At 37.8% G+C, this 25,973-nt stretch overlaps 1 protein-coding gene and 1 pseudogene across 4 annotated transcripts in view; one reads left to right on the top strand and one right to left on the bottom strand.

The window, feature by feature from the left end:
• Window positions 1-22,652, bottom strand: part of LOC137225361 (serine/arginine-rich splicing factor 11-like) — a 46,176-nt pseudogene extending 23,524 nt beyond the window's left edge.
• ZNF385D (zinc finger protein 385D) overlaps window positions 1-25,973 on the top strand; it is a 944,809-nt gene that overhangs the window by 318,862 nt on the left and 599,974 nt on the right. The window lies entirely within an intron of this gene.

A 25,973-nucleotide genomic window follows, 5' to 3' on the forward strand; every position in this document is an offset into this window, starting at 1 on the left:
GTTTTCGATATGTTGGGTAAAATAAAATTTGTAACTCAAGTTAAAAAATAGAAAGAATAAGCTGCAGTTGAGAGAATTTAATGAACCTGCCCAGGGTCACACAGCTAGCAAATGGCTTGGCTAGAATTCAAATCAGGTCGATGTCTCTCTAGAGCCTGAGACTTTGCCACAAATATCTTACACAGGGTCACACAGCACATGCTCAGATAGGGTTGGTTAAATTATTAGTTTCAATATGTCATTTCACTGTGTTGCACTTCACATCTCTGCCACAGCTTCATCATGGATAGAGGAACCTTACTGACTTGCCTTCTCATTCTGAGTGGCCATTGCCCATCCTGCCTGGGTGCCACCATGAGACACATGGAACTTATTTGAAAGGAACCTGCAGGCTGTAGATGAGCCCAGCCAAACCCACTGAGATCAGCTGAATCCAATCTATTCAAACATGAGCATGAGAAGAAATGACAGTTGCTTTAACCCAGTGAGGTTTTTTTTTTAAAAAAAATTGAAGTATAGTCGATTTACAACGTTGTGTTAGTTTCAGGTGTACAGCAAAGTGATTCAGTTATACATATATATATATATATATATATATATATTTTTTTTTTTTTCAGATTCTTTTCCCTTAGGGGTTACTCCAAAATATTGAGTATAGTTCACTGTGCTATGCAGTAGGTCCTTGTTGGTGATCTGTTTTATATATAGTAGTGTGTGTCTGTTAATCCCAAACTCTAATTTATCCTCCCCGCCTTCCCCTTTGATAACCGTAAGTTGGTTTTCTATGTCTGTGGGTCTATTTCTGTTTTGTATATAAATTCATTTGTATCATTTTTTTTAGATTCCACAAATAAGTGATTTATGATATTTGTCTTTGTCTGGCTTACTTCACTTAGTGTGATAATCTCCATGTCCATCCATGTTGCTGCAAATGGCATTATTTCATTCCTTTTATGGCTGCGTAATATTCAGTTGTATACACGTACCACATCTTCTTTATCCATTCAGTCCACTGAGATTTGCTGTGGTTTGTTACACAGCACTATTATGACAATAAGTGACATGTTGCAGAAAATGAATTAAGACGTTCAAAATGCACTGGCTGAACTTGGTCTGTAGACTTGGGTTTTTTGTTTATTTTGTTGTTTTGTGTTTTTGATCAGAATCATTTTAAACTTCTTTCTAATCTGAATGTCCTCAGGAGGACAGGTACCCTCCAATGTGCTATGGTTCCCAAAACTCAAGCCAGTTCTACCTGGGATTTCTTACACCCAGTTACATTCCCACCTACCTGGCCCTTGACAGAATTTCAGCTTGTGGTCTTTGCCATAGTCTGTGATGGAGAGGTGCTAAGCTTTCACCTGGTGTATATTTTATTTCCTCCTTAATTTAAATTTACTCTCTAGAGATCTGTATCACATATTGAATTTTTGGAATAAGTCAGAAACCTGGATAGATTGTGAAAGTCCGTAGGAAATAGTCACTGTTTTGGGTTGTTTTTATTTAGTTTATTTTATATAAACATATATATTATATTACATTATACTATATTATATTGCACTGTAATGGATTCATAGAATTTTGGAATTTTATTTAGATATATAACATATTAAATATATGTAATATTCAATGGAATAATAGAATTATAAATTAGATTAGACCTGAAAATATAAGGCATTAAAAACTGCTTAGTTTACTTGGAAAAATTATGTGGCTTATATCTGTTTAATGATTTAATCAAAAGTGGAAGTCTTTACTATTGACATAGAGAAATCAAGTGAACTGTTAATTTATACACAGTTATGAGTATAATTTTTCCTTCAGATTCTTCAATTTTGGTCACATAAAAACTAATATAAATCTTAGTGATTGTTCTTTGTTTATTCAAAGTAGGTATAATTGAATATGTACCTATATTTTCCAATTACCTGTTGGATACATGCAATATAATCTACAGTAAAGTTTTCCTTGGTTCAACTTTTCCTTTGTTTTTATGGGATAAGCCTTAAAACTCTTCCATAATATAAATTACTTCTCCCAATACAATTTAATTTAGAAAATTACCTGTTTTTGACTATTTTACAATGTGCTCCAAACAGAAAACTGATCTGAGGACGACTCGACTCTATCCATCACAACTGGAATGTAACTTGTCTTGAATGAATTAATCAACAGATGATGGATTTCTTAGGCATTAAAAGTAACTCATTCAGTAAACCTCACGGTATTTGCCATCACTTATGTGAATGAAAATGAGAGAAGAAAATGAAAGAAGAAAACATCACTGGAAGAGCAGGGAATTGCTTTCCTACCATGGTAGTTCTCTGAGCATTCCAGATAGCAGACTTGGGGGAAAATGGCTGGTGGGTTGTCCATTTTAATGAAATGCCAATGAACTACCTTAAACGAGATTTTAGTCAAGCCACAATGTCCTTTGTATATGCACATATGTAGCAAAGGGCTGTCAAGGCATTGTGTTTTTAAGAGAATATCTCTATTGAGTATTCTAGTACAGAGAGAAAGACAGTGAGGAATAATAGTCCTGAAAACGTATGGTTAATGAAATTGCAGCAGAAGTGAGCAGTTTTAGAAAAGTTTATCTGGTCTGCAAAAATGCGTGTTGGTGCTTTGAATTGAAACCCTAAGTGAATATTTTCCTTCGACTCTTTCTTCTTAGTGGCCATTTGTTTATTCCACTTAGCAGATCCCCTGCTGCCTGCTCTACTGTCATTTTGGTTGGAACAGTTGTGCTGAGCTACTATCATCAGTTTTCCTCCTAGTTGAATCTGCCAGGGCTGACAATTATACTAAAAAGTGCTTGTTCAGTAATGTTCAGTCATTCAGATTACCTTCCTCATTATTTTTCTTCCCTGGAGGCAGTGGATATGAACAGTCCCCAGCTCTTCACCTGGGGCTTAGAGATAGAGAAATTTGTTTAGATCTCAGTTATAATTCTATCTTTGATTAATGGCAAAGAGATTTGAGTCTCATTTCTCAGGAGCAGCTGAGGTCCCAAGTAGCGACATATAGACAACCTAGATATGACTTCAATGTCTCCAGGCTTCACTGGCTTGAGGGAAAGTTCTGGAAACCAAAATACAGAGGGTAAAACAAAAAAAGAAAGTAGAAACAGGATGTTCTGAATAATTTTTAAAAGTGATTACAGTACTTTATACATAAAATTATTTTTAAATATCACCTAACCTCAGCATTTGAAATGAGGTGGTATTAGAAAAGTTGTTCATGAAGAGCTCATCTCTCTGAATCTCTAAATAACTTTCTGGCAACTGGAAATGAAGTGAAAATTGAAAGGGAGGTAGAAGCTTGTCGCTTTCTCTTCCCAACAAATACTGTGGAAGACGAAATTTGGTTTTGTGTTCTGGACTGAATCTCCTTCCCCATTTCTTAAAAACCCCTCCCCTTTAATGATCTCTTTTTTCTCTACTAGAAGTTTTCTCTGTGTGTGTGTGTGTGTGTGTGTGTGTGTGTGTGTATGTGCTATATTTAATTGCACAAAGCAGAGTCTTTACCTCTGCCCCCCACCATTTGGCATCATATATCTAATACCCTTTACAGTAAATCATGACAAGGAAGTTTCTGCATACAGCATCTCTTTCCATCATCAGAAGGACTAGTTTATTTCCTCCCTGACTGTCCTTCCTCACATTCAGCTGAAGTCCTCATCTTTTATATTTTTAAAGACTATTTTTTTAGAGCAGCTTTAGGTTCATAGCAAAATTGAGAAGAAATTACAGATTTCACATATACTTGCTGCTCCTGTGTATGCGTTTGGGATATATCACCCAGAATGCTCTCTGCTTTGTCCCTTTTAAACTAAATGACAGTGGCTTCTGCTCTCTGAGTGGCAAAGATGTCAAGGAGATAACTGTGTGGCAGAGGCAGCCACAATGAACTCCTCACTTTGAAGTTTTGTTCAGCTCTGGAACATTGCAAACTATAGCCTGTTAATAGGGTCCAGGAAATTGGAGAACTGCAACCTATCCTAGTTGTGAGAACTGGAATTTTAAATTAGTCTCTTGATTTGGTGATTGCAAAGCTCAGACCTCTTGCCTAATGTAGAGTAAAAAAAAAAAAAAAAAAGAGGTTGAATAGTTAGTATTTGACGCGAGTCTGTGATCTTCCAAAGAATCAAACAAGCCATCTCAGACACAAGAGTTCATTTTGATTCTGAAGCTGTACAAATGTCTAGATGTTCTTTCTTAAATTGGAGCTTTACAGTAACTTCAGTTGCTGAGCCAGTCTGAGCCCATATTAAGTATCCAACTCACCCTGTTGGTTCATATCGAGCTTCATGTCATCTGAAAAGCCCAAGACCTTTTTTTTTTTTTTTCCTTTTTTGCGGTATGCGGGCCTCTCACTGTTGTGGCCTCTCCCGTTGCGGAGCACAGGCTCCGGACGCGCAGGCTCAGCGGCCATGGCTCACGGGCCCAGCCGCTCTGCGGCATGTGGGATCTTCCCGGACCGGGGCACGAACCCGTGTCCCCTGCATCGGCAGGCGGACTCTCAACCCCTGCGCCACCAGGGAAGCCTCCAAGACCTTTTTAATATTAGTAAGACTGTATTTAAGCTATGTCTTCCACATTCTGTATTTTTGAAATTGTTTTGAATTTTGTTGTTATTATCAGTTATCATGGTGTATTTGTCTAATCTAACCCTCACTCACTGTTCTGTTAATCACATCTTCCTGATTTTTCTTTAGTGTTATCACCCTTCTGTAAGTTGTATTCATGTGTTTGTGAGGATTCATCCCCCTCTCTGAGCTGGGCATGGGATTCGTGTCAAGCCAATCAGATACCACAGTCCTCTGGCCACAGTCCAGTATTTCAGAGCCAATGATATACAGTTCTGGGTCATTTGTAGAGATGTTTCAAAGAGAGTTTTTCTCTTCTGAACCTGAGAAGCAAAATAACAACCCGTGCAGTGACAGGACCCTTCTCAAGAGTAAACATAGAGGAGAGCAGAGGAGAAATCTACAGAAGAGGAGATCTCATCTAATGACATCATTTGAGGCCCTTCTTTAATTTTTATTTAATGTTCACCTGTAGAATCTTCAGTTACCTGAGTCAGTAAATGCTCTTCTTCTCTGCTTAAGCCTGTTTGAGTTGCATCTCTGTCTTTAGCAAGCAAGAGAGTTGACTAATACAAACATAGCTCAGTGCAGCAGTGATTGCCATTCAGTGTCATTTGCCTTCTCTAGTTTTTCCAGCCCATCAACATTTTAGAAATCCTGATTCTATCCCAGCTTTGCATCATCTGAAAATTTAATGTCGGTCTTCTCTGTATTTCAACTTAGGTCGTTGACACAAATCTGGAACATCAAATGGCAAGTCTCCAGTGTCTAATTAAGCCTTTATTCCCATAATTGTTTACCATGTCCCCAAAACATACCATATGAGACAACCTACCTTGTCTAAGGAATAATCCACCCTACAAACTTGTCATCAGCACGATTTCTTTGTATCAGTATATGATTTCTGAAATTTATTTTTCATCATTTTACAAAATCAGCATAGCAAATCCCCATCACCCATCACAACCATAGGGTATGGAGTCAGACTGTTGAAATCCCAACACTACATCTGCAACCAATTGTTTGGTCTCGGGCAAGTTATCTAGCCTCTCTGAGCTACAGTGACTTTACCCATAAAGTGAGGATAAGAATTAAATCTTCCTCAAAGGGTTGTAAGAATTAAATGCGAATAACATATATAAAGAATCTAGCCCTGTGTCAGTTAGTATTCCAGCACACAACAGATGACACATTCAAACTAGGGTGGTTGGTTCACAATGGTTTAATACGGAGACCACTTACTAAGGTGTGGGCAGCATGTGGAAGAATCATGAGGATGATGGTGGAGTTGATCACACCACAGGTTTAACAGCAAAAGGAAGGAACAGCTGCAGGAGCTCAGAAGCGGAGTCAGGTAAACACAGAAACCTAGGGAAGAGCAGTGACCATCAATGGGAACAGGGGACGGATACACAGCCAGCCTCAAGCAACCCCGCGTGGAGGGAGCAGGAAACCAAATTCCAACCCCCTGCTCTTCCTTCGCTCTGATATCCCGCCAGGGATCCCCGGTGGCTAAATCCAATTAAGAGCCAGAGGACAAGGAAGCCAGTTGATGCGCTCAATGTAGATTAGTCTCCCAGTCACAAAACAGGGTGGAAAAGAATGGAGAGTCCTGGAGTAGCCAATGGAATACATCCATCAAAAGCTCAATTCCTAAAACAGTACACTCATAAAAAATATGTCTTTATTTTTAATCAAAATCATTTAGTAACCTATTCAGTTTCCCTAACAATCTTGGAATATAATTATCCTAGATTTGCAGAAAATTTAACATAAAATGTCTCCTTTTTATGTTTCGTTTGAGGTTGAACCACATGAAATTGTCATTTTGCAGGTCAAAAGTAGCTTACTGCCTATACTTTCATGTGATTCAAAGTAATACGCTAAAATTGAATATTCTCTAGTCTGATAGGACTAGATTTATGGTACACTTTGCATTAAAGGAGAATGATGGAAAATTTGGCTGGAGTGGTAGACTGGAGACAGGTAGATAAGGACATTGGATGTCATGATCAGAAGTTCTAAACTTAGCATGTACTAGTTAAGAAGCTACTGGGGTTGTTAAACCTAGGGTGTGATGCTTTCAGGGTTAGAAAGGTAACATTTTCTAGGGCTAGCATGCCATCTGCCTCTGACAATGAGCCTGCTTATTACCTATATCTTATATATTCTGTCTGTTGCTTGGATCATAGCCAAAGAGAAAGTTTGTATTGTTATTAATCATTTTAGAAGGCTCCATTCATGATTTACATCAGTCATATTGACGTCCTCAGAGGTTTTTAGCTACTTTTGGCAATAGCTTTCCCACTTTTGGCTTCTTTCCATGTTCTGCGTAGGGATCTTTTATAGTCATTTTGTTAGTATGTCATTGCGAAACCCCAAAACCTCCCTTGACCGCTATATAAATTGCAAGGCATTGTTGAAATGAAAGGTAATTTGATTATAATTTGGAGTCTCCATCCTTAGGATCATGCCTGATCATATATATTTTAACTTTCTTTGAGATAATAGACCCAATAATGATAATATCCATCACTGCAGTGTGCATTTAAGAAACATGCTTAACTATAGAGTCTTGGGTGTATATTTCTTTTTGTTGTTGTTTTCCGGTTTACAAATAGATTTATTCAAACGCTTGAGCAAAAATACCTCTTACGTTATTAAGTTTAGCGCAATCAAAGGAAAGCTTCTCAACTTACCTTGTTTATTAGTGGTGAAAGTACACCAAATAGAGAAATTAAAGTTAGGTCTTCCAGTTCACCCTCAGCATCAGGATAAACCCCAAGTAATCGTAGAAGAAACATAGATCAATATTGTTATAAATGTGGCACGTGGACATATATCCCAAAACAGCTAACAAAGAAGAAAAAGACAACAGAATTGAATACATGAAAGTTTAAACTTTCATATCGGCAAACTGTCATAAATGACCTGAAAATAGAATCCAAGCAAACTATTTACAATTTATATCAATATATCTGACAAAATTGAAATAAATATGTAAGACCCAAGTAGACAAATAGGTGAAGAAAACGATTTATAATTTACATAACTGACAAAAAATTGAAATAAATATATAAATAACTAAGATTGGGTGTATATTTCTTTGCTTAGCATGTAGGAATCTGTGGTGCGTATCATTTATTATCAAGATCTGAAGTTCTTGATGTCAGAATATTAACTATTTCTTTTCTGCCTACAACCAAAAGAATTAGAATTAAGCTCCCTAAATAAGGCTAGTTTCACCAAACTTTTGATTCATTAAGCTGTCGGGAATGTAAGTAAAGAATGTGTTTGGAACTCTGCTTTAGTAGAATAAAATTTACTTCAGTCTGTAGATTATGATGATAATGACACCAACAGCAACACTAATAACATTTGTCAATGTCAGTCCTGCTCCAGGCTCCATTCCAGCTGTTCTGCGTGTATTATCTCATTTAACTGCCTTGAACAACTCTGTGAAACAGGTGCTACTATTATCCCCATTTTTTTTTTTTTTTTTTTTTTGCGGTACGCGGGCCTCTCACTGTTGTGGCTTCTCCCGTTGCGGAGCACAGGCTCCGGACGCGCAGGCTTAGCAGCCATGGCTCACGGGCCCAGCCGCTCCGTGGCATGTGGGATCTTCCCGGACCGGGGCACGAACCCGTGTCCCCTGCATCGGCAGGCGGACTCTCAACCACTGCGCCACCAGGGAAGCCCTATTATCCCCATTTTAATGATGAAGAAACTGAGGTAAAAAAAAACAAGTCAAAGGGCAGGCAGATAGTAAGTAGGACAGCCAGGATTCTAAGGAAGGCCATTTGATTCCAGGGATCGTGAAGTTAGCCAGTAATTTATAAAGTCTCCTTAGTAATTTAGGGAGCCTACCACTGACACATTTTGTCTCTCATGGATGTTTGTATTTAGTTGAGAGACATCTTCTTTCATGTGTATTAGTCATCCTGTTGTCCTTGCAAATCCTAGTCCAGCACTTTGCTCTTGGTTAGTGCAATTCAATGAAATTGAATGAAATTCAATTTTCTATACCATACACCCTGATGTTTATAGCGCTCCTGCTTTTTCTTCTCTCTCTCTCATTCCAGTATTTCCCACTATTCCATTCTCCCTGGGTTTGTGAGTTTCTCACAATACTTTTGTCACTTGATGTAATTCTCTTGCTTTTCCTCTTAGATCACTTCATATATAGAAGACTTATTCCAATCATTACTCTTTTTGGACCCAAACTTGGTGACCTCTGTGTATCTCGGTTGGCAGCATGCTTTAAAATATTGTCTTTTGTGTCTTTTGGGGCTGTGTTGGGTCTTCATTGCTGCGCGGTGGGCTTTCTCTAGGTGCGGCGAGAGGGGGCTACTCTTCTTTGCCGTGCAAGGGCTTCTCATTGCGGTGGCTTCTCTTGTTGCAGAGCACGGGCTCTAGGTGTGCGGGCTTCAGTAGTTGTGGCATGTGGGCTCAGTAGTTGTGGCTCATGGGCTCCATAGTTGTGGCTCACGGGCTCTAGAGCGCAGGCTTAGTTGTTGTGGCGCACGCACTTAGCTGCTCCGCGGCATGTGGGATCTTCCCGGACCGGGGCTCAAACCCATGTCCCCTGCATTGGCAGGCGGATTCTTAACCACTGCACCACCAGGGAAGTCCCTAAAATATAGTCATTTGGTTGATTAACCATGCTCTGCTGTGGGGAAAAGTGAGTATTATCTGTATTCTTCCCTGTCGTTTACTCCTGAGAACAATTGAGCAGTCTCTCCTCCATGAATCTGCTCCCTTTTACCTATGGTCTTCAGTTGATTTAGTTCCTACAGTTTATCTGAATCCTTTTCTCTAACCCCTGAACATCATTGAGTTTCGCATATGTTGTTTAAATGCTCTTGGTGGAGGCGAGGCTCCTGCCAGAAGGTCCTCGTCCTCCTGGTAAGCGCCCTACCACTTACTGGCACCATATCTTTTTAATCCTAGTTGTCAAAGCCTCGGAAAACGAATACATTTTACTTTGGCTCGTTACTTTCCATTTCTGCTTTTTCCCTTTTAGCTCTGCCTTTTCGCTTGGACTGTTCGTGCTCACTGTACCTAATCATTCATCACTGAGCCACCAGGACACTGCATGTCATTACTGCCTGGGACACCTGACAGGATCCTTAGTGCTCCTGGATGCCAAGATTCTCTTCATTTTTCTGCAGAGTGGTCATAATTTTGTAGCCTACAGTCTGCCTCTTAGAATGAACCACAACCACCTGTTTCTTCCAGAAACTCCCCTTGAAAATAGCCCTGGCGCATTGCTTCTTTTATAAAAGTCTCCTCGATAAGGTGGGAGTTTGGAGGAATGTTTCCTTTAGGCTGATCTGGTCGCGTCTTTCTCCTGTCTTTCTGCGGTATTTTCCCTCTGAGCACAGCTTATCAATGATGATTACTTTAGCAACTACTCACGGCTTAGCTCACAGTATTTCAAAACAAAGGCAACACTTTTAAAACTCGTTTTAAAATGTCGTTTTCAAGAAACCACTTTTTTGGTGCATACGCGGTCATGCTCTGGGTTTCCGTGATAAGTTATCGCGTTTTCTCTTTAGTCGAAGGGTATTATGCTTGAATTTAGTGCAGCGTTTTGCTTAACATTCAAAAGATCTTTGAAAGAAAGAAGTAGGGGCGATTTTGCTATATCAGCAAAGGGAACAAGGCTGAACAGCTCTGTATCTCACGAGAATTTAAATGGCATTACCTGGCCCTGTGAAGACAGGGTGGGAAAGTTTTGTCGGTCTTCTAATATTTCTTCGCACTCTACTAGTTGTTCTGAACCTGATTGCTTTTTAATGGAGATCCGACTAAGCGATATAAGGGATTTAACACTCTTCACCCGGAACATTTTCTATTCACTATACGGTTCACTGAGACCCAGATGCAAGCTAACATTAAATTACTCAGTGTTCAGTGATTTTCTTGCACAGACGGTGGTGTATAAATCTGCAGTGTTGACTTTATGTGCAAACCTTCTGGGTAACCTAAAAACAATGTAAAATGGTTAAGTGGTACTATTTTTAAAATTTGCCCATAAAACATATGTTTAAAAGTATTTGACATCTAAATCTTGAAATACTCTCACACCAAAGGATAAATTCGACACATCTCTGCACTGATTTCAGATATTTGTATTCAATTATCATATGCATTACTTTTGCCGAGAATATCAAGGAAACTAAAATGTGCAATCTTTCATTGCCCTGATGATTGCTTTTACCATACTTAATGTTACTTTTTAAAATATTTATTGATGTATTTTTGAATTAAAATATTTGTGATGATTACAGTATTCTTAAAAATAACATGCCAGTAAGAAAGCTGGTGTGAATTAGCATTGCATGATACTACTTATGAGATCATTTGATAGCTCTAACATCTATTTATATATTTTTATTGCATAATGTGTTAAATCTGTGATACATATTTTTACAGTTTACTATATTCAAGTTGACTTCTTTCTCCCTCATTTTAAATGTCTTTCTGTCAACAAATTTTAACCATGTAAATTCCCTCTTTTGAGATTCAATTCATGATAATTAGGATAGGACTTTAATTTAATGTATTATCCTGGTAAGATGACCAACCATTTGGTTTGCCCAGGACTGTTAGGTTCTCTGGGAGCAGGACTTTCGGTTTTAAAACTGGGACTACCTGCTCCAGGAAAATCACTTTTGTTTGCTTGGGCTCAGGGATTTCCCAGGATGCAGCATTTTGTGTTAAAATGACGAACGTTCTCGGTGAACCAAGATGACTGGCCACCCTACATCCTGATTATTACTCTAGTTTTAGCTAGAGCATTTTTAGTCGTGGTTCTTGGTACCAAAGTAAATATTAAAGGTAATCTGGTGTAACCTAATACAAACTGCTCAAATAAGTTTTTACTGGAAATTGTTTTTTATATTTTTAATTTCTTCTTGATACAAATTGTTCAAGGAAGTTATTCCTGGTATAATCACTTTGCTTTCCATGATGATAGCCATGGAGTTATTTCAGTTTGCCTTTGGGTCTCAGGATATGTTCCTCCCAGTGGAGTGATGCTCTGAACTTTGACAGATAACATCTCCTTCCACTATGTCCTTAGAACTTCTGGGAAACTTGAGGTCTTTCCTTCCAGGATTTTGTGCTTCCCTGTGTCTTCAACATGTCACATTGTTCCTCTTCCACTCTGGGACCTCACCCCATGCAATTGCAATGTTTGGATAAGAACTCAATCTCTGAATTTCAGCTCAGTCTTCGTTGCTTGGTGTGGTGGCTGAGAGCAAGGATTTCAGAACTGGGTGGTGTAGCTCAAATGTTGCTCCACTCTTTGCCAGCCATGGAACCTTGGTCAAGTTACCTCACCTCTCTGTGCCTCTGTGTTACCGAACACAAGTTCGTGTGCCTGGCACACAGTGAGGCCAAGCAAACCTAAACGTCAGAGTTTGGAGCAGAGAAGGGTTTATTTCAGGGCCATGCAAGGAGATGGGTGGCCTATGCCCCCAAAACCCTGAACTCCTCGAAGGGTTTCAGCAAAGCATTTTTAAAGGCAAGGTGAGGGAGGGGCATGGTTAGCTGTTGCAAACTTCTTGGTGTGGGAATCCTTTGTTCTTGCCGCTGTCCACATAGGTCAGGTTGCAATGTTCCTGTAGACCTCCAATAAGGCAAATATTATTATCTGTTCTGAAACTTTTTTTCTCTATATGAAAGGAAACATACCTTAAAAGGTCAGAGGTTTGAGAATGGGCTGTCCTGTCTATATCAGGCTATAGGCAACATTCTTTTACAAAAGGTGCAGAGCCAGCATGACTAAGCACAGGCAACAGAGCACAAAGGTTAAAGTAAAAGAAACAGATCTAAGATGGAGTCAGATTTCTTCTTCCCTATTATATCTGTACTCTCAGCTGCTTAATTAGGGCAGTAATAGGATCTCTACTTCTTTGGGGATACTGTGATGATTCAAATTAATGCATCTAAAGCACTTAAATCAATCCACAACGTATAGTAAGTATTTGGTAAACATTGATATTATTCATCTTGATTTCTTTTATCTGACAGTTGTAGTAAGTTACCACCTGCCTGAGTGCCCTTACCCTCACCCCCTGATTTTACTGAATCGGTTAATTTGTAAGTTAATTTGGTAGATCATTGTTAAAACCTAAGCATCTAGAACTAAGAAAATCACCTCTTCAATTAATTCTGAACAGTGCTGGACCTATACTGAGTCCTTTAATGAACCCAGCATCACTGGCCCCAGCCAGCCAGTTCACTCTCTGCTAACTGCAAGGTACCCTTCGAAGTTCTTACTTACAGCCTTCGTCTATAATAAATCACTCCTTTCAGCCATATGAGATTCCTATGACTTGACCTGCAGTATATTGGAATCCATGAGAGAATAAAGTACTTTCGACTGAAATTCACTGAATCCTCATTTTGATATAAAATGCATTTCTTAACTTTCAAGCCATATTTGAATGTCTGTTTTTTTAATCAACTTCTCTTCATTTGCCTTTGGCCTGAATCAGCTTTGTAATTTATCTAAACATGCAAAGGGAGGAAACATTGTCCAAATGACTCCATTTTATTCTCAGTGAAGATGGATTTTGATGTAAAACTTTAATTTGAAAGGAGAAATCAGATGGCGTCTCTCAGTGGGATCCTTTTCAGAAATGTCCTATGCCGCTGGGTTTTGAGAAAGTGAGAGAGTGGCATGGACATATATACACTACCAAACGTAAAACAGATAGCTAGTGGGAAGCAGCCGCATAGCACAGGGAGATCAGCTAGGCAGTTTGTGACCACCTAGAGGGGTGGGATAGGGAGGGTGGGAGCGAGGGAGAGGCAAGAGGGAGGAGATATGGGAACATATGTATATGTATAACTGATTCACTTTGTTATAAAGCAGAAACTAACACACCGTTGTAAAGCAATTATACTCCAATAAAGATGTTAAAAAAATGTTAATAGAAAAGCGATATGTGCATGATAATAACATTATGAGGATGTTCCCACCAGTCCTGGTCTTTGAGTTTAAAGCACGTGGTCTCTAAGTTGACTGAGCTACTTGGTGGCACTAAGCGTAAATGAGTTGAGGTGTTTCCTGACCAGGCTCAGCTGCCACTGCTTCCTCCTGTTCTCACGTTTGTCTTATCCCTCACAATCTCTTTCTGCTACTTCTCTACCATTTAACCAGGTTAATTGAAAGTTTCATGATAGCATGCCCTAGACAAAGCATGGGTAGGGAGGATAAAAACAAGAACAGCCTCAGTGAGGGGGGAAATGTTTGTAAAGAGCAGGCTGAAATACATGCTACCTTTGAGGTACAGAGAACTGTGTACTTTGATTTTCTCTTTATTTCCCTCCTCCAGACTTCCCATTTTTATCTTCAGTTCTTTGCCTCTTCCCTGACCTTTACAGTGTGATCCATTGCTGCCTTCCATGTGAAACAAACAAACAAGCCACGGTGGACTTTTGACCCTTAAAAAACATTCACTTTCTTTTCCTGATAACTATTTTGCATATGTTATTTGAGAGAATAGACGCTATTTCTAAATAGTATTTTTTAAAAAATTTTAAATGTTTTCCTTGAATTTTTTCTTTTCCAATTTGTTTTCTATTCCTTTTTCATTCTTAAAAAATAATCCACTACATAATATTGAGTTTTCTTAGGACTTATTATTTTCTTTCTAGAACCATAGATTTCTGATAAGATCCAGGGTATGCTGTCATAGTGTCCAGGCTGTTTACTTGCTCACCTTAGGAAGTTTTGATGTGTCATTTCTTTTTTATTGATTTTTGGGGGGTTGTGTTTGTTTTAGGTACAAAGAGCTGAGCTAATATCATAGAGTGATGTGTTATTTCTTGATAATATTAGTTTTCTCTGAAGTTCTGAGAAGCTGAGAGTAGAAAGGTCACAGAGTAACCCCAAGTTGAGAAAATTAAAATTCGGGGAGGGACTATTTAATAAAATCAATACTGAAGTTAATAAATCAATATGGAAATGAGAGTGCAAGATTAGCAATTCAGTAATTAATGTGTGCAGTGCTTGTGAGTTAAAAATAACGTTAATAATAATAGCTAACATTCTTTAGAGGATTAATCATGTGCTAGTCTTTGTACTTTATATGGGTTATCTTATTTAGATATTATAATAACCCTCTGAGTGTTAGTTCTAGGTACCTTATTTATAGATGAGAAACCTGAAGTACAGAGAATTTAAGTTGCCTTAATTGCAGAGCTAGTCAGTGACTAAAACCTTATTCACCCTCAGTTAGTTCTGTGTGCCAATCTGGTGCTGTTAACCAAACATAGAGTCCTTATTCTATACCTCTCTCTGCCTATCCATGTCACAGATAGGGAAACTGAGGCTAAATGAGATTTCATGCATTTTGTCATGTCACAGAACAAATTAGAGCCAGGTTCCCAGACTTGCCTGTGCATTAGAACGAGCTAAGCGTTCTTTTAAGTATTCCAAGTCCAGTCCACACCCTAGACCAGTTAAATCACAATTTCAGGGAGAAGGACACAGGTATTAGTAATTTCTGGGGATGGGATTCCAATTTGCCTACAAGTATGGGAAATATTGAGTTACAGGAAATGCTTGAAAAGAGCCAAACGGTACTCATTCCTAAGCCATTTTCATTATATTAGCACCATCTTTGTTGTGGATTCCCAAAAGAATCTTTCTGCTTCAACTCTTCTTGAGTACTTAATTATGGACCCGGCATTGAAGTGAGAACTCTACTTGGCTTAACTCACTCAGGGCTCCCATAAAGTACATGAGGAAACTGAAGTTGAGAGAATTAAAGCAACATGTTTAAAGGCACAGACCTAGTTAGTGGTGGAGCCAGGATTCAAACCGCTTGACTCAGAACCCAAGGCGCTGGAATCTGGGAATAATATTGACTGCTTCTATTTTAAAGTCACTTTTCTCTGTTTCCATCCTCGAATACCTGGGAGCCTGCCTGGGCTGTGGGTTTCTGACATTTCTCTTTGCTGACCCTGCCTTCTCCTGAGGCTTTGAGGTTTAGAGCATCTGCATTTAGCCTAAGTCTGGTTGCTCCCATGTCAAGAGTCTTAATCGTGCTAACTGCTGTGTTTAGAGCCTTATCTATATTTAGTTTCCAGCTGTTCTTGCTGATGAATCTGCTGGAGCACAGAAACTGTCTCCATCTTGAGTTCCCCGTGGGGTTCAACTTAAAAAAAGAAAAAGAACTTCCACCATCATCCTTGAAATCTATGCATCCAGCATTGCCTCTCCTGCCGGGGTCTCCTTTCAGGGGAGACCTCGCTGGCTGTCCTCGTTTGTGGTGTTCTTAATTCCCAGTCATAGCTCTGTAACTCTACACCACTTTAAGAATTCCTTATCCTATATTGTGTGACAAATCATGGAATAGTTACATAGAATCCAGACTTTTCTAAGCACCCATGAATGAAGATTCTTAAAAGAAGAGTGCAAATTAAATATTTGTATTGCATTTTTGAAATTTTATACATTCTGTTTGAAAATCAACAGAGTTGCTAATTTTAACTTAATTAGTGAAACAGTTATAAAATACTTATGCAGTCATTTAATTACAAATGTTATTCCCTTTTGTTCATTTTCTATCACAGCACTGATGACATTGAAAATTCATAAAAACACATTGCGGGGGACACACAATTTTCGAGGGCAGGAGCCCGCTGTGTCCCCCTTTGGCAAAGCAATAAAGCTATTCATTTCTACTTCACCCCCAAAAAAGAAGAAAAAAACACATTGAATCAATGAGTGAATTAGGTTTACTGAATCTCGAAGTAGTAGAGAGAGAAGCAAAGCCTGCTTCCTGGGCTTGTGACTTGTACAGTCACGTGGAACTCCCTGCTCAGAAGGCAGCTTAATGCCCTGCTTTCTGTCTTGAAATTCTTAATAATTTGTAAAATGGGCCTCCCATTTGCACTTTTCACCGGTTGCTACAGATTATGTATAGGAGCGTAGGTTCATGTAGCTAGTCCTGAACGGAGGGTATATACTGAAGCACAAAATTAGTTTCCAAAGTAGTTAAACAGAACCGTAGGGGTACATACACTCCTATGTGAACATACTGTTCACACACCCCTAAGAAATCTTTTGGTTATTGTAATGAGTGTAGAAATTAATACATAAAAAAAAGGATTTCCTTTAGAATTAGGCTGAATAATCACGTTTTGTATATCCGTACCCACATTTCTCATGTATATAGTGGTGATTAATAAAACACACGTTCATTTAGTATCTTTACTGAATTCATAAACGCTGGAAGTTTAGCCATTACTACGTGAGGGGGGTCAGACATCTGTTTTGACATTCAAGTTGTCCTGGACATAACTGATGCCCTCTCCTGAACCTATCTGAATGAATTAAAATGAACTTTCCCACCTCTGCCCATAGAGATAAAAATATGTGAAAAATGTAACAGTAATTTAAAAAGTATATGTATTTGAGCTTAAATAAATTCTTATTCCAGAAACAAAGTACAAATGCCTTGCTCTGGAGAATTTCAGATCAGATACTGGTCCTATGTCCTAGGGCCTCCATTTATTACCCTTCCCGTGGAAAGCAGCTGATAGACTGGAATAGAGGCTTCTGTGTGAAGCCAGGACCCTACAGGGGTAGCTCCTCCAAAAAAAGGAATTTAAATAACTCTACCCATGAAACTGGAAGTGGCAAGGAGGTTCTCTGTCTATCCGGGCTGTAAGTGTATATGTGGGTAGAGAAGGAGGCTGAGGAAATTACACTTCCAGACCTGGGCTCTGTAGGTAGAGTCCAAATTTACACATCCTGTGTATTATGAATGTAATTTCAAAAATGAACATTTAAACTCCACCAAATTCTGTGAAAAAGCTGATCACTCTGTAAAAGCAAAGGTCAAATATCTCCGTAGGGACACGCCCACAACCCAAGGCACACAGGATACTAATGCAATCCAGACGAAGGATAAGACATGATGGACATGTGAAGAGACCACAAGGAGGGAAAGAAAGCAAACACAAGGAAGAGGAGGATTACACTTGAAAACTGGATAAAAGGGAATCCTCTCAAAGAAACTCTAAAGAAGAATTTCTAAAATTATCAGAGTGATAGAGAAGAACTAGTGGGTGTCACCAAAGAGGAAATGACAATCACTTAGAGAATTAGAAACTAATCAGATATAATTACAAATGAAAAATATAGTAGAGATATTTAAATCTCAGTAGGTACATTAATAGGCAGATTTGATCATTTTGAAGGAGGTATTCTTTGTGTGTTGGGAGTTACTCATGAGAAAATTACCAGAAAAACTATAAAAACAAGACAGTTATAAAAAGGAAGTTAACAGAAATGGAGTTTAGAGTGATAAGACACAATCTATGTGGTGATAGACTATCCAGAGTAAATAGAGAGAATTAAAAATAGACAATAAAGAAAAAAGAAACTAACCAATGATTTCCCACAATTGTTTAAAGAAAGGCATATATCCTTAACAGACAATAATTATGCATAGTTCTAAATAGGGTGATTGATAATGCAAAATATCTTAAAAGTAAAATCAAAGTGAAGAGCACATTTTAAAAGAAACCAGAAGAAAAAGACAGTTTACCTACAAAAAATTAATTAGTTGAATTAATATTCAATTAAATTAATAAATTAATATTCAATTAAATTAATATTAGTTGAATTAATATTTCATTATGAAATATTATCTTCAGAGTACTAATGGGAAATAAATATTGTAAAATTCTAAACCCAGCTTAATATCTTTTAATAGGAAATTTGAAATGAACACAAGATAAAATCTGAATTTTCCATTCCTAGAACTCTACTGAAACAAATATCAAAGTTGTAGTTCGGAACTACAACTTACCAGAAATAAAATGAATAATTGAATCTGTAACAAACAAGTTAGATGCAAGGAGAAATTCAGTTCAAATATATAGGTGAACATATTAATAAATCCAAATATAGATGGTTAAACAATAGAAATATTTTAATTTGGGTAGAACAAGGCATGCTAAAATACTAGAAAGCCATAAAAGTGAAAATGGGAGGAGAAATGTTATAACTTTAGACTTTGTTGCCAAGAGTGCAACTTAACAATTAAATGTAACTACTAAAAGTACTTAAAAAGTAGTGGATTCACTTACTGCAAATGAGTGTGGAGGGAAAAGTTGAATAAATTAAAATCTATATCACAAAGGGGGAAAAGGGAAAGAAGCAATGATAACACAAAAAACAGTAGAGATAACCCTAAATCAATCAAAGTAAATATAAACATTAATTTTCTAGTTATAATGCAGAAATTATTGACAAAATTAGAAGCAAAAAATAATAGAACTTTGGTTTCCTTACAAGGGATGTAGTGAAAATATAACAACACAGAAGAGTTGAAACAAAGCTGGAAAGAGATCTGCTAACCAAAAGACCACTGTATAGCAACACTAATATAAGACAAAATGGACTTTCACAAAAGTGTTACCCAAAATGAAGAGTTCCTTCATTCTAAAAAAAAAAAAAGGAATGATTCTCTATGTCTTCATGTAATCCCAAACTGATGTACACTTTACACAGCCTAAAATATATATACAGCAAAAATTTACAGAAGAAAAATGAGCTTCAATTTTATCTGGAATGTTATTTCTTAAGACAATAATACCTGTAAAATATATAACAGAATAGTAACCTGTATTAAATCTGAGTGGCAGGTACACTGGATCTTTTATATTGCTCTTTGGACTTTAAAAGTTTGAAATATTTTCTAATAACATTTAGAAAGCTCAGTGGCTTTTGCATGTTAAAAGTTAGGAAACTATTGTTCCAATTAAAGTCATTTGAGCTAAGGCAGAGTTGTGTGTGTGTGTGTGTGTGTACATATATGCATATATGTATAAATTTATGAATTCAATAAACATTTATTAAATGCCTACTGTTTTTCAGCCATGAAGGCAGGTTAGAAGTTTGGCATGTAAAAATGCATGTCAGGAGGATGGGCTAGGTTATGCTGCAAAAACAACCTTAAAATCTCCAGCTTTTTCACACAAAAGGTTATTTTGAACTTACGCAAAGCCCACTGCAGGGTCACATGGCTCTCACCTTGATATGGGTGGAAAAAGCCTCTACAAAAGCCTCTACAAAAAAGCCTCTAAAAACCTTTTGGTCTTTACAGAAGGGAAAATGAGAAGATGAAAAATCACAGGTTCTTACACATTCTCACCCCTGAATGTTCTCAGTCATCCTTGGCTTCCATTGATGAAAGAAATTCAGATGGCCCTGTCTGAGTTCAAATAGGCAGTGAAGTGGCAGAAAGGAAAAAAGAACTAGAAAGGTCAGTTTAGCTTAGTTTGCAAGAACACAGTTCTCCTGCCATCTTGGAACTAGCAGTTAAGTATAGTGTCTAGATCGATTTCTTAATCTCATCACTGTTGACCTTTTTGACTGGATAATTCTTTGTTGTGTGGGGCAGTCTTCTGCATTGCAGAATGTTTAGAGGCATCCCCGACCTCTAAACGCCTCTAAACGACCTCATTAAACGCCAATGGCATCTCCCAGTTATGACAAACCCAAATATCTCCAAACATTGCCCTGTTCCCTGGGTGAGGGTTCAGGGGGATTGTTCCCGGCTGAGAAACACTGTTCTAAAAGAGATAGAAGAACTATTTTAGAGAGTAGGTAGCGAATCTGTGAGATCTCATAGTAAGAAGTAGCACGTGCTGCAACTACAAATAAGTTTATCTCCAAATTTATGTTGATTCCCCCATGACCTTTACAAAGCCCTGCTTAACGATATGAGAAACTCTCCCTTGTCTCTTTGGCTTGCCCCCAAAAGGGTGGCAATCATATGCTCCTGTAGAATGGCCATTGTTTCCCATGTCAGTGGAAAAGATCCATTTTTGACAGGTATGTGGGCACGTCAATCAAGGTGCCAGCCAGAAAAATGCAGGCTTGGGATGTTTCCTAGAATGCTGGCATAGGTTCAAACATCAAAACACAAGAGTGATTTCAAGCAGGTCTTCATAGGGAAGCCAGGAGATAGAGATCAATTTCCAGAGGTAATGCTGAAAGAATATACGGGGACGGTGAAAACAGGAGAAAGACCAAGAACCAGGAGCCAGATGTTTTCTGCAGTTAAGCACTTGTCTCCAGAAACACACAAGAAGTGTGGATGTTCACTCCTGTTCACTCCTGGATGAGTGTTCACAGCTCAGATTTCCAGGCTGAGAGATGTAAGTACGAGGGTGCCTGCCTGGATGAATGGACAGGAATGGTACCAAGAGTCACCAAAAACAAAGTTGATAAACCAAAGGATTAGAAATCCAGTGAGCAGTGGGGCTATCTAAGAGGGTGGAGACAAAGTTCTCCAGCATGACAGCTACAGAAAGAGAAAGGAAATAATCAGGCGGAAGTTGAGACAAGCCTGGATATTTTCTTTCAAGTTGCCTTAGGTGTCACTTTCATGAAAGAGTTTGTATCTTTGCACGATGCCTTATGGAGCATAGGGGAATAAAAAATATATAGTGCAATCTATGTGTTTGCAATCTATTTAGCTATTACCAATATTTATATGCTAATTTGTGGTATAATAAATTGACGAAATGGTCCTATAAAGTGGATCCACTGGCACGTTGTGTAATGCTTGACACTAAACCTATTTGCTTTGAATTAAATCCTGTAATTGGCAGGGAAGTAATTCTTTAGTATCTTTCTCTATAAATTATTTGCTTAGGTAAATAGCAGATAGACCCATCCTATGGCCACAGGTATGTTTAATGTTTAAAAAAGGAGTGATATATGCTTATTATAAACAATTCAAACATTAAAGACATATATAAAAACTGAGAATTCTCTCTTCTTCTGCCTCTAATTTAGTCCTGGAACCTTTTTAAGAGCCACTTTAAACTGTAAACACTTTTCAGATTATTTTGCAGTCTTATAGTTTTCTTTTTACTTTGTGTAAAGTCTGTTTCCAAAGAGTTACTTTTGTCAACCATTTATTAATTTCTATTTTCATTGCACTCTGCATTTCTGTTTTGTGAATATTTACATCGAAATTCCATTATTAACCAATATATTACGTTAATCACTATTCTTAGCAGCTTCGTCTACTCATTGTTATTTCTTGTATACCTGCCTTCATTTTTCCCTTCAATTCATTTTTCCATTTTCATACACCTATCTTATTTCTTTTGGATAATAATTTTTCTGAGTATTCATATATATATATATTTTCTATTTTGAATATTTTGGAGGGTGGATGTACATTTCAGGTTCAAAACAGTCTTAGCACATTTTACATATTGCTATACTGGTCATTTAGATTTTGTTTTGGTTTTGTTTTGTTAGCATTTCTTGTTACAAGTGAGTTTGGTTCATATTAATTCCTAGGTATTCTCTCTGGCAGCTTGTAGGATTGTTTTGTTTATCCTTGGAGATTGCACTGTCCAGGAGTGAGGGATGTGAGGATGCATTGATACCTTTGTATTCTGTGTTCCGGAAGAAACTCTTTCCTTCCTTTAAACTTCTAGTGCACTGAGTTAATCTGTTGTCAATGGTAATTCTATATTTCTATTGAGTTTTCTTTTCTTTCTTTCTCCCCCCTCATCCCTCGTTTTAAATTTCAGCAGCCATGCTTTTAATATCTGAGAAAGGTAAATTGGGTTTTGGTTTTTAAATAACAGACCTATTTTTAGAGCTGTAATAGCATCTTGAAACCCTTTGAAGATACAAATTATACATTTATTTTTCTCCAAGATTTCTTCTCATTCCTGATTTAGCCCTGTTTCTCAGGGTTACTCCTTGTTTTTGTAGTCTTTCCTGCCAATTATTTTCCTCAAGCAGTTGATGATTTGGGCAGTTTGCTTAGATATGTAAATAAGCGTTGTGACTGACCAAAGCTATTGATGGAGGGTTTTAACTCAGTTAAAAGAAAATCTGTGCGGTTAATCAGAGGATACTGCTGGGAACCTGAGTCCTGTTGTCTTACGTTTCTGTGACTGTGGAACTCTTGTGTTCTAAGAACGGGGTCTCCTCTGCCAGCCTGGGGTCCAGATGCTCCTTGGGGTCTGACCCAGCTTCATCCTCCAGCCCCATCATCCACTTTGGGTCTCCTAAGGGACTGCCCACTTTATTTAGCAAGATGTACTTAAAACTTTGGCCTGGCTGGATCTTCTCAGCTAATCAGCTCCTTTAATTGTTTTCTACCTGTCAACACACAGGTTGATTTTGCTTCCAACCCTGCTACCTGAGCTATTGGAGCTATGTCAAAGCTCTACTGGGAAAATTCATTTTTTTGAGTTATTTTTGGGAGGCCCCAACACAAATAGCCAACACATTAAAGGGTCCCCACATCAACAGTAAATGCAAATATTTTAACAGTACAAAACAATTAAAATATTAATTAAAAGGTTATTTGGCTTAAAGTAACTAACTTAATACTGTTGTCTCTGGTGTCTCAGTAATCATCATACTTGGGAATTCTTGCAAGGTAAGAATATGTAACTTCATTAACAAATGTAGAAGAATTTTTATATATGCTGTGTATAACAAGACAGTTATTAAAATTTTAAGTTCAAAGACATTTAAGCAAGTATGTTTTTTTTATTTAAGTTTTGTACTTTTTGTATTTTGAAGCCAATATATGTTTTCAGAAGTCAAACAAATTTGTACATCTTAAGCACTAATCCTCTTTTTAACCTGTGTGAATTGCACATTTCTTAGCTCTTTTGGGTTTTACCTTCTGTTTGCGCTTACCTACTTTAAATCTTCCATAAATTCCTCAAATTTGTGTTCTGCTAATGGTCTTCCTCTACTTTCCATTGCTAATATTGGTTTATTTTTAATTTTCCATATTTTTTCTATTATTCTAATGGGATTTGGGGAGATAGAAAAAACCTAAATACCATTGTTGAGTCAACAATCTTTGACTAGGAGCCGGTAATCACTTTTGATTGAGAAACTCTCGATTTTCTGTATACATTTTAAATGAATATAATCTATTGCCAGTACTTAAACGTAGACAGAAGCTGATTCCACTTCCTAATGATTCTATGTCTAGCAGCTCATGGAGAATGTTCTTAACCCTATACTGTTAACGCGGTGGGTGGACACCCCTGGGGGAGTCAAAATGTATCCAAAAACCAGAATAAGTTGTTGTACTTCCTTGCTGAGTGACAATGAAAGTGATGCCAGCTTTGGACATTGTCCCCCAGACTACTGTGTCACATCAGTATTCCTCTCTTATGGTAATTATTTTAAATACTCTTTGGATATGAGTCTGGTCTCCTCATTGGACTACAATCTAGGGGTCATAATTTATTCACCTTTGTAAGTCCCATTTACAGGACACTCTCTGGAGCCACATGCATTTCCTGGTGAAGAAGAGGGAGAGAGAATAAGAGAATACAGGAGGGGGGCAAGGAGGGAGGGGTGAGGGAGGGAGAGGGAGGGAGATTTTTATAAGCAATGTTTTATAACTACGAATGCATGTTTGTGTAGTTTATTAACTACTTTGGTGTTTGGTATGAAGACACATTTGTAGAATATATTTAGTGTGTCATCTCCTTAGGATTCACCAAATCTTTGATCATTGCTAATGGAACTAATACTTTGGATAAAGTTCAGAAAGTGCTATGCATTTCAAGCTTAGCTTGTGACTGTAAGGACTTTAGGACAATAACCCTTAAGATGTCAAGGAGGAGGTGGGTCTTATACCCTTTCAAGAACCTAGTGTTGAAAAAAGGTGCTTCTTCTCCCCAGAAAAAAAAACAAATGGTGCTAATAATTTCGGAAGGGTAATAGGGTGTCTGGATCTCAAGTTAAGAGTCCTTGTTGCAGAAAATTAGTATCAATACAATTCCCTGTTTGATAATATCATGTACACGTACTGATTATTTTATGTGTATCTTGAACTACAATATTTGAAAGAAATAAAAGAAGAAAGGAAGAGAGGGAGGAAGAAGAAAGCTGCTACTTTTTCGAGTCCTTTTTGAAATGTTTTGTTTGTGCTACAAAATACAAGGTGTTTTGTCGTAGCATAATCACAGTCTTGAAGACTTGAATTTCAGCTCTGTAACTTAGCAAAGATGTGATCTTAAGTAAATTACTGTGTCACTGTATGTCTCAGTAACTCCCTCCTTAAAATACAATCATAATCATTTTCCACCTTCTACAAAGGATTGTTATAAGTATTAAATGATTGTTTTCTATTTTTATTTTTTATTATTATTTATTTTATTTACTTATTTTTGGCTGCGTTGGGTCTTCGTTGCTGTGCGTGGGCTTTCTCTAGTTGCAGCGAGCGGGGGCCACTGTTCTTTGTGGTGCGCGGGCTTCTCACTGCAGTGGCTTCTCGTTGCAGAGCACAGGCTCCAGGCGCCTGGGCTTCAGGAGTTGTGGCTTGCAGCCTCAGTAGTTGTGGCTCGCAGGCTCTGGAGCGCAGGCTCAGTAGTTATGGCTCACGGGCTTAGTTGCTCTGCGGCATGTGGGATCTTCCCGGACCAGGGCTCAAACCTGTGTCACCTGCATTGGCAGGCAGATTCTTGACCACTGTGCCACCAGGGAAGCCCCTGTTTTCTAAATTATAGATTTTATTATTACATCATTAGATGTTTACAACCATTCTTATTAATACAACCACTAAGTTACTATTATTTAGATTCCAAAAATTTCCTCTGATCATCCAGGAGTTTATTTTATGCATCAAAATTTTAAAGTTTCTACGAAATACCAAACTGTAGCATTTTGTGAATTGCATCTCCTGATAGTAAGAGTTGTTTTCTTCTTGTCTTGAGCTGAGTCTGTCAAGCTCATCGGGGTGAAGAAATGCTGTCAGGTTGGTAACAACCCAGTATTGGGTTTGTTTTTGGGCGGTTTGCTTCTATATTAATGATGGCTATATTGGGAGACAGTCAAACTCTGATGAAGTATAGACAGCAGTGTTTTTTTCTAAGAATGAGTATACCGTTCTTCAATATTTCAAATGCTTTAAAATAGCCATCTACCCACACTTTGTACTTATTTCCATAAAAAGCTTTCTTATTAGGGACTTCTTCGCTTAAATATACTTATTTTAGAAATAATAAATGGTGGAATTTACTCATAAATTACTGCAGTCTTATGCAAAAATAAATCAAGCTCTAAGTAATTATTTATTATGCTTCTGGGAACAATTTAGGGAAGATTCATTAACAAAACTTGTAGAAAGCCATGTATCATGTCTTCAATGAGTTATATTAGTAGTGAAACGTTTTCAATTATGATCAGGTGAAATATTCTGTCCAGGATTCTACCATGTACATGTAGTTCTAAATAGATAATATTTTCACTGGGGGGTGAGTGGTAGGGGGACAGGAGAAAGGAAGGAATAAAAAAAAATCAGACAAGATTTATTGAAATAGCTCTCCTTACATTAGT

This window comes from Pseudorca crassidens, chromosome 5 (genome assembly GCF_039906515.1).
Source record: "Pseudorca crassidens isolate mPseCra1 chromosome 5, mPseCra1.hap1, whole genome shotgun sequence".
Classification (NCBI taxonomy): domain Eukaryota; kingdom Metazoa; phylum Chordata; class Mammalia; order Artiodactyla; family Delphinidae; genus Pseudorca; species Pseudorca crassidens.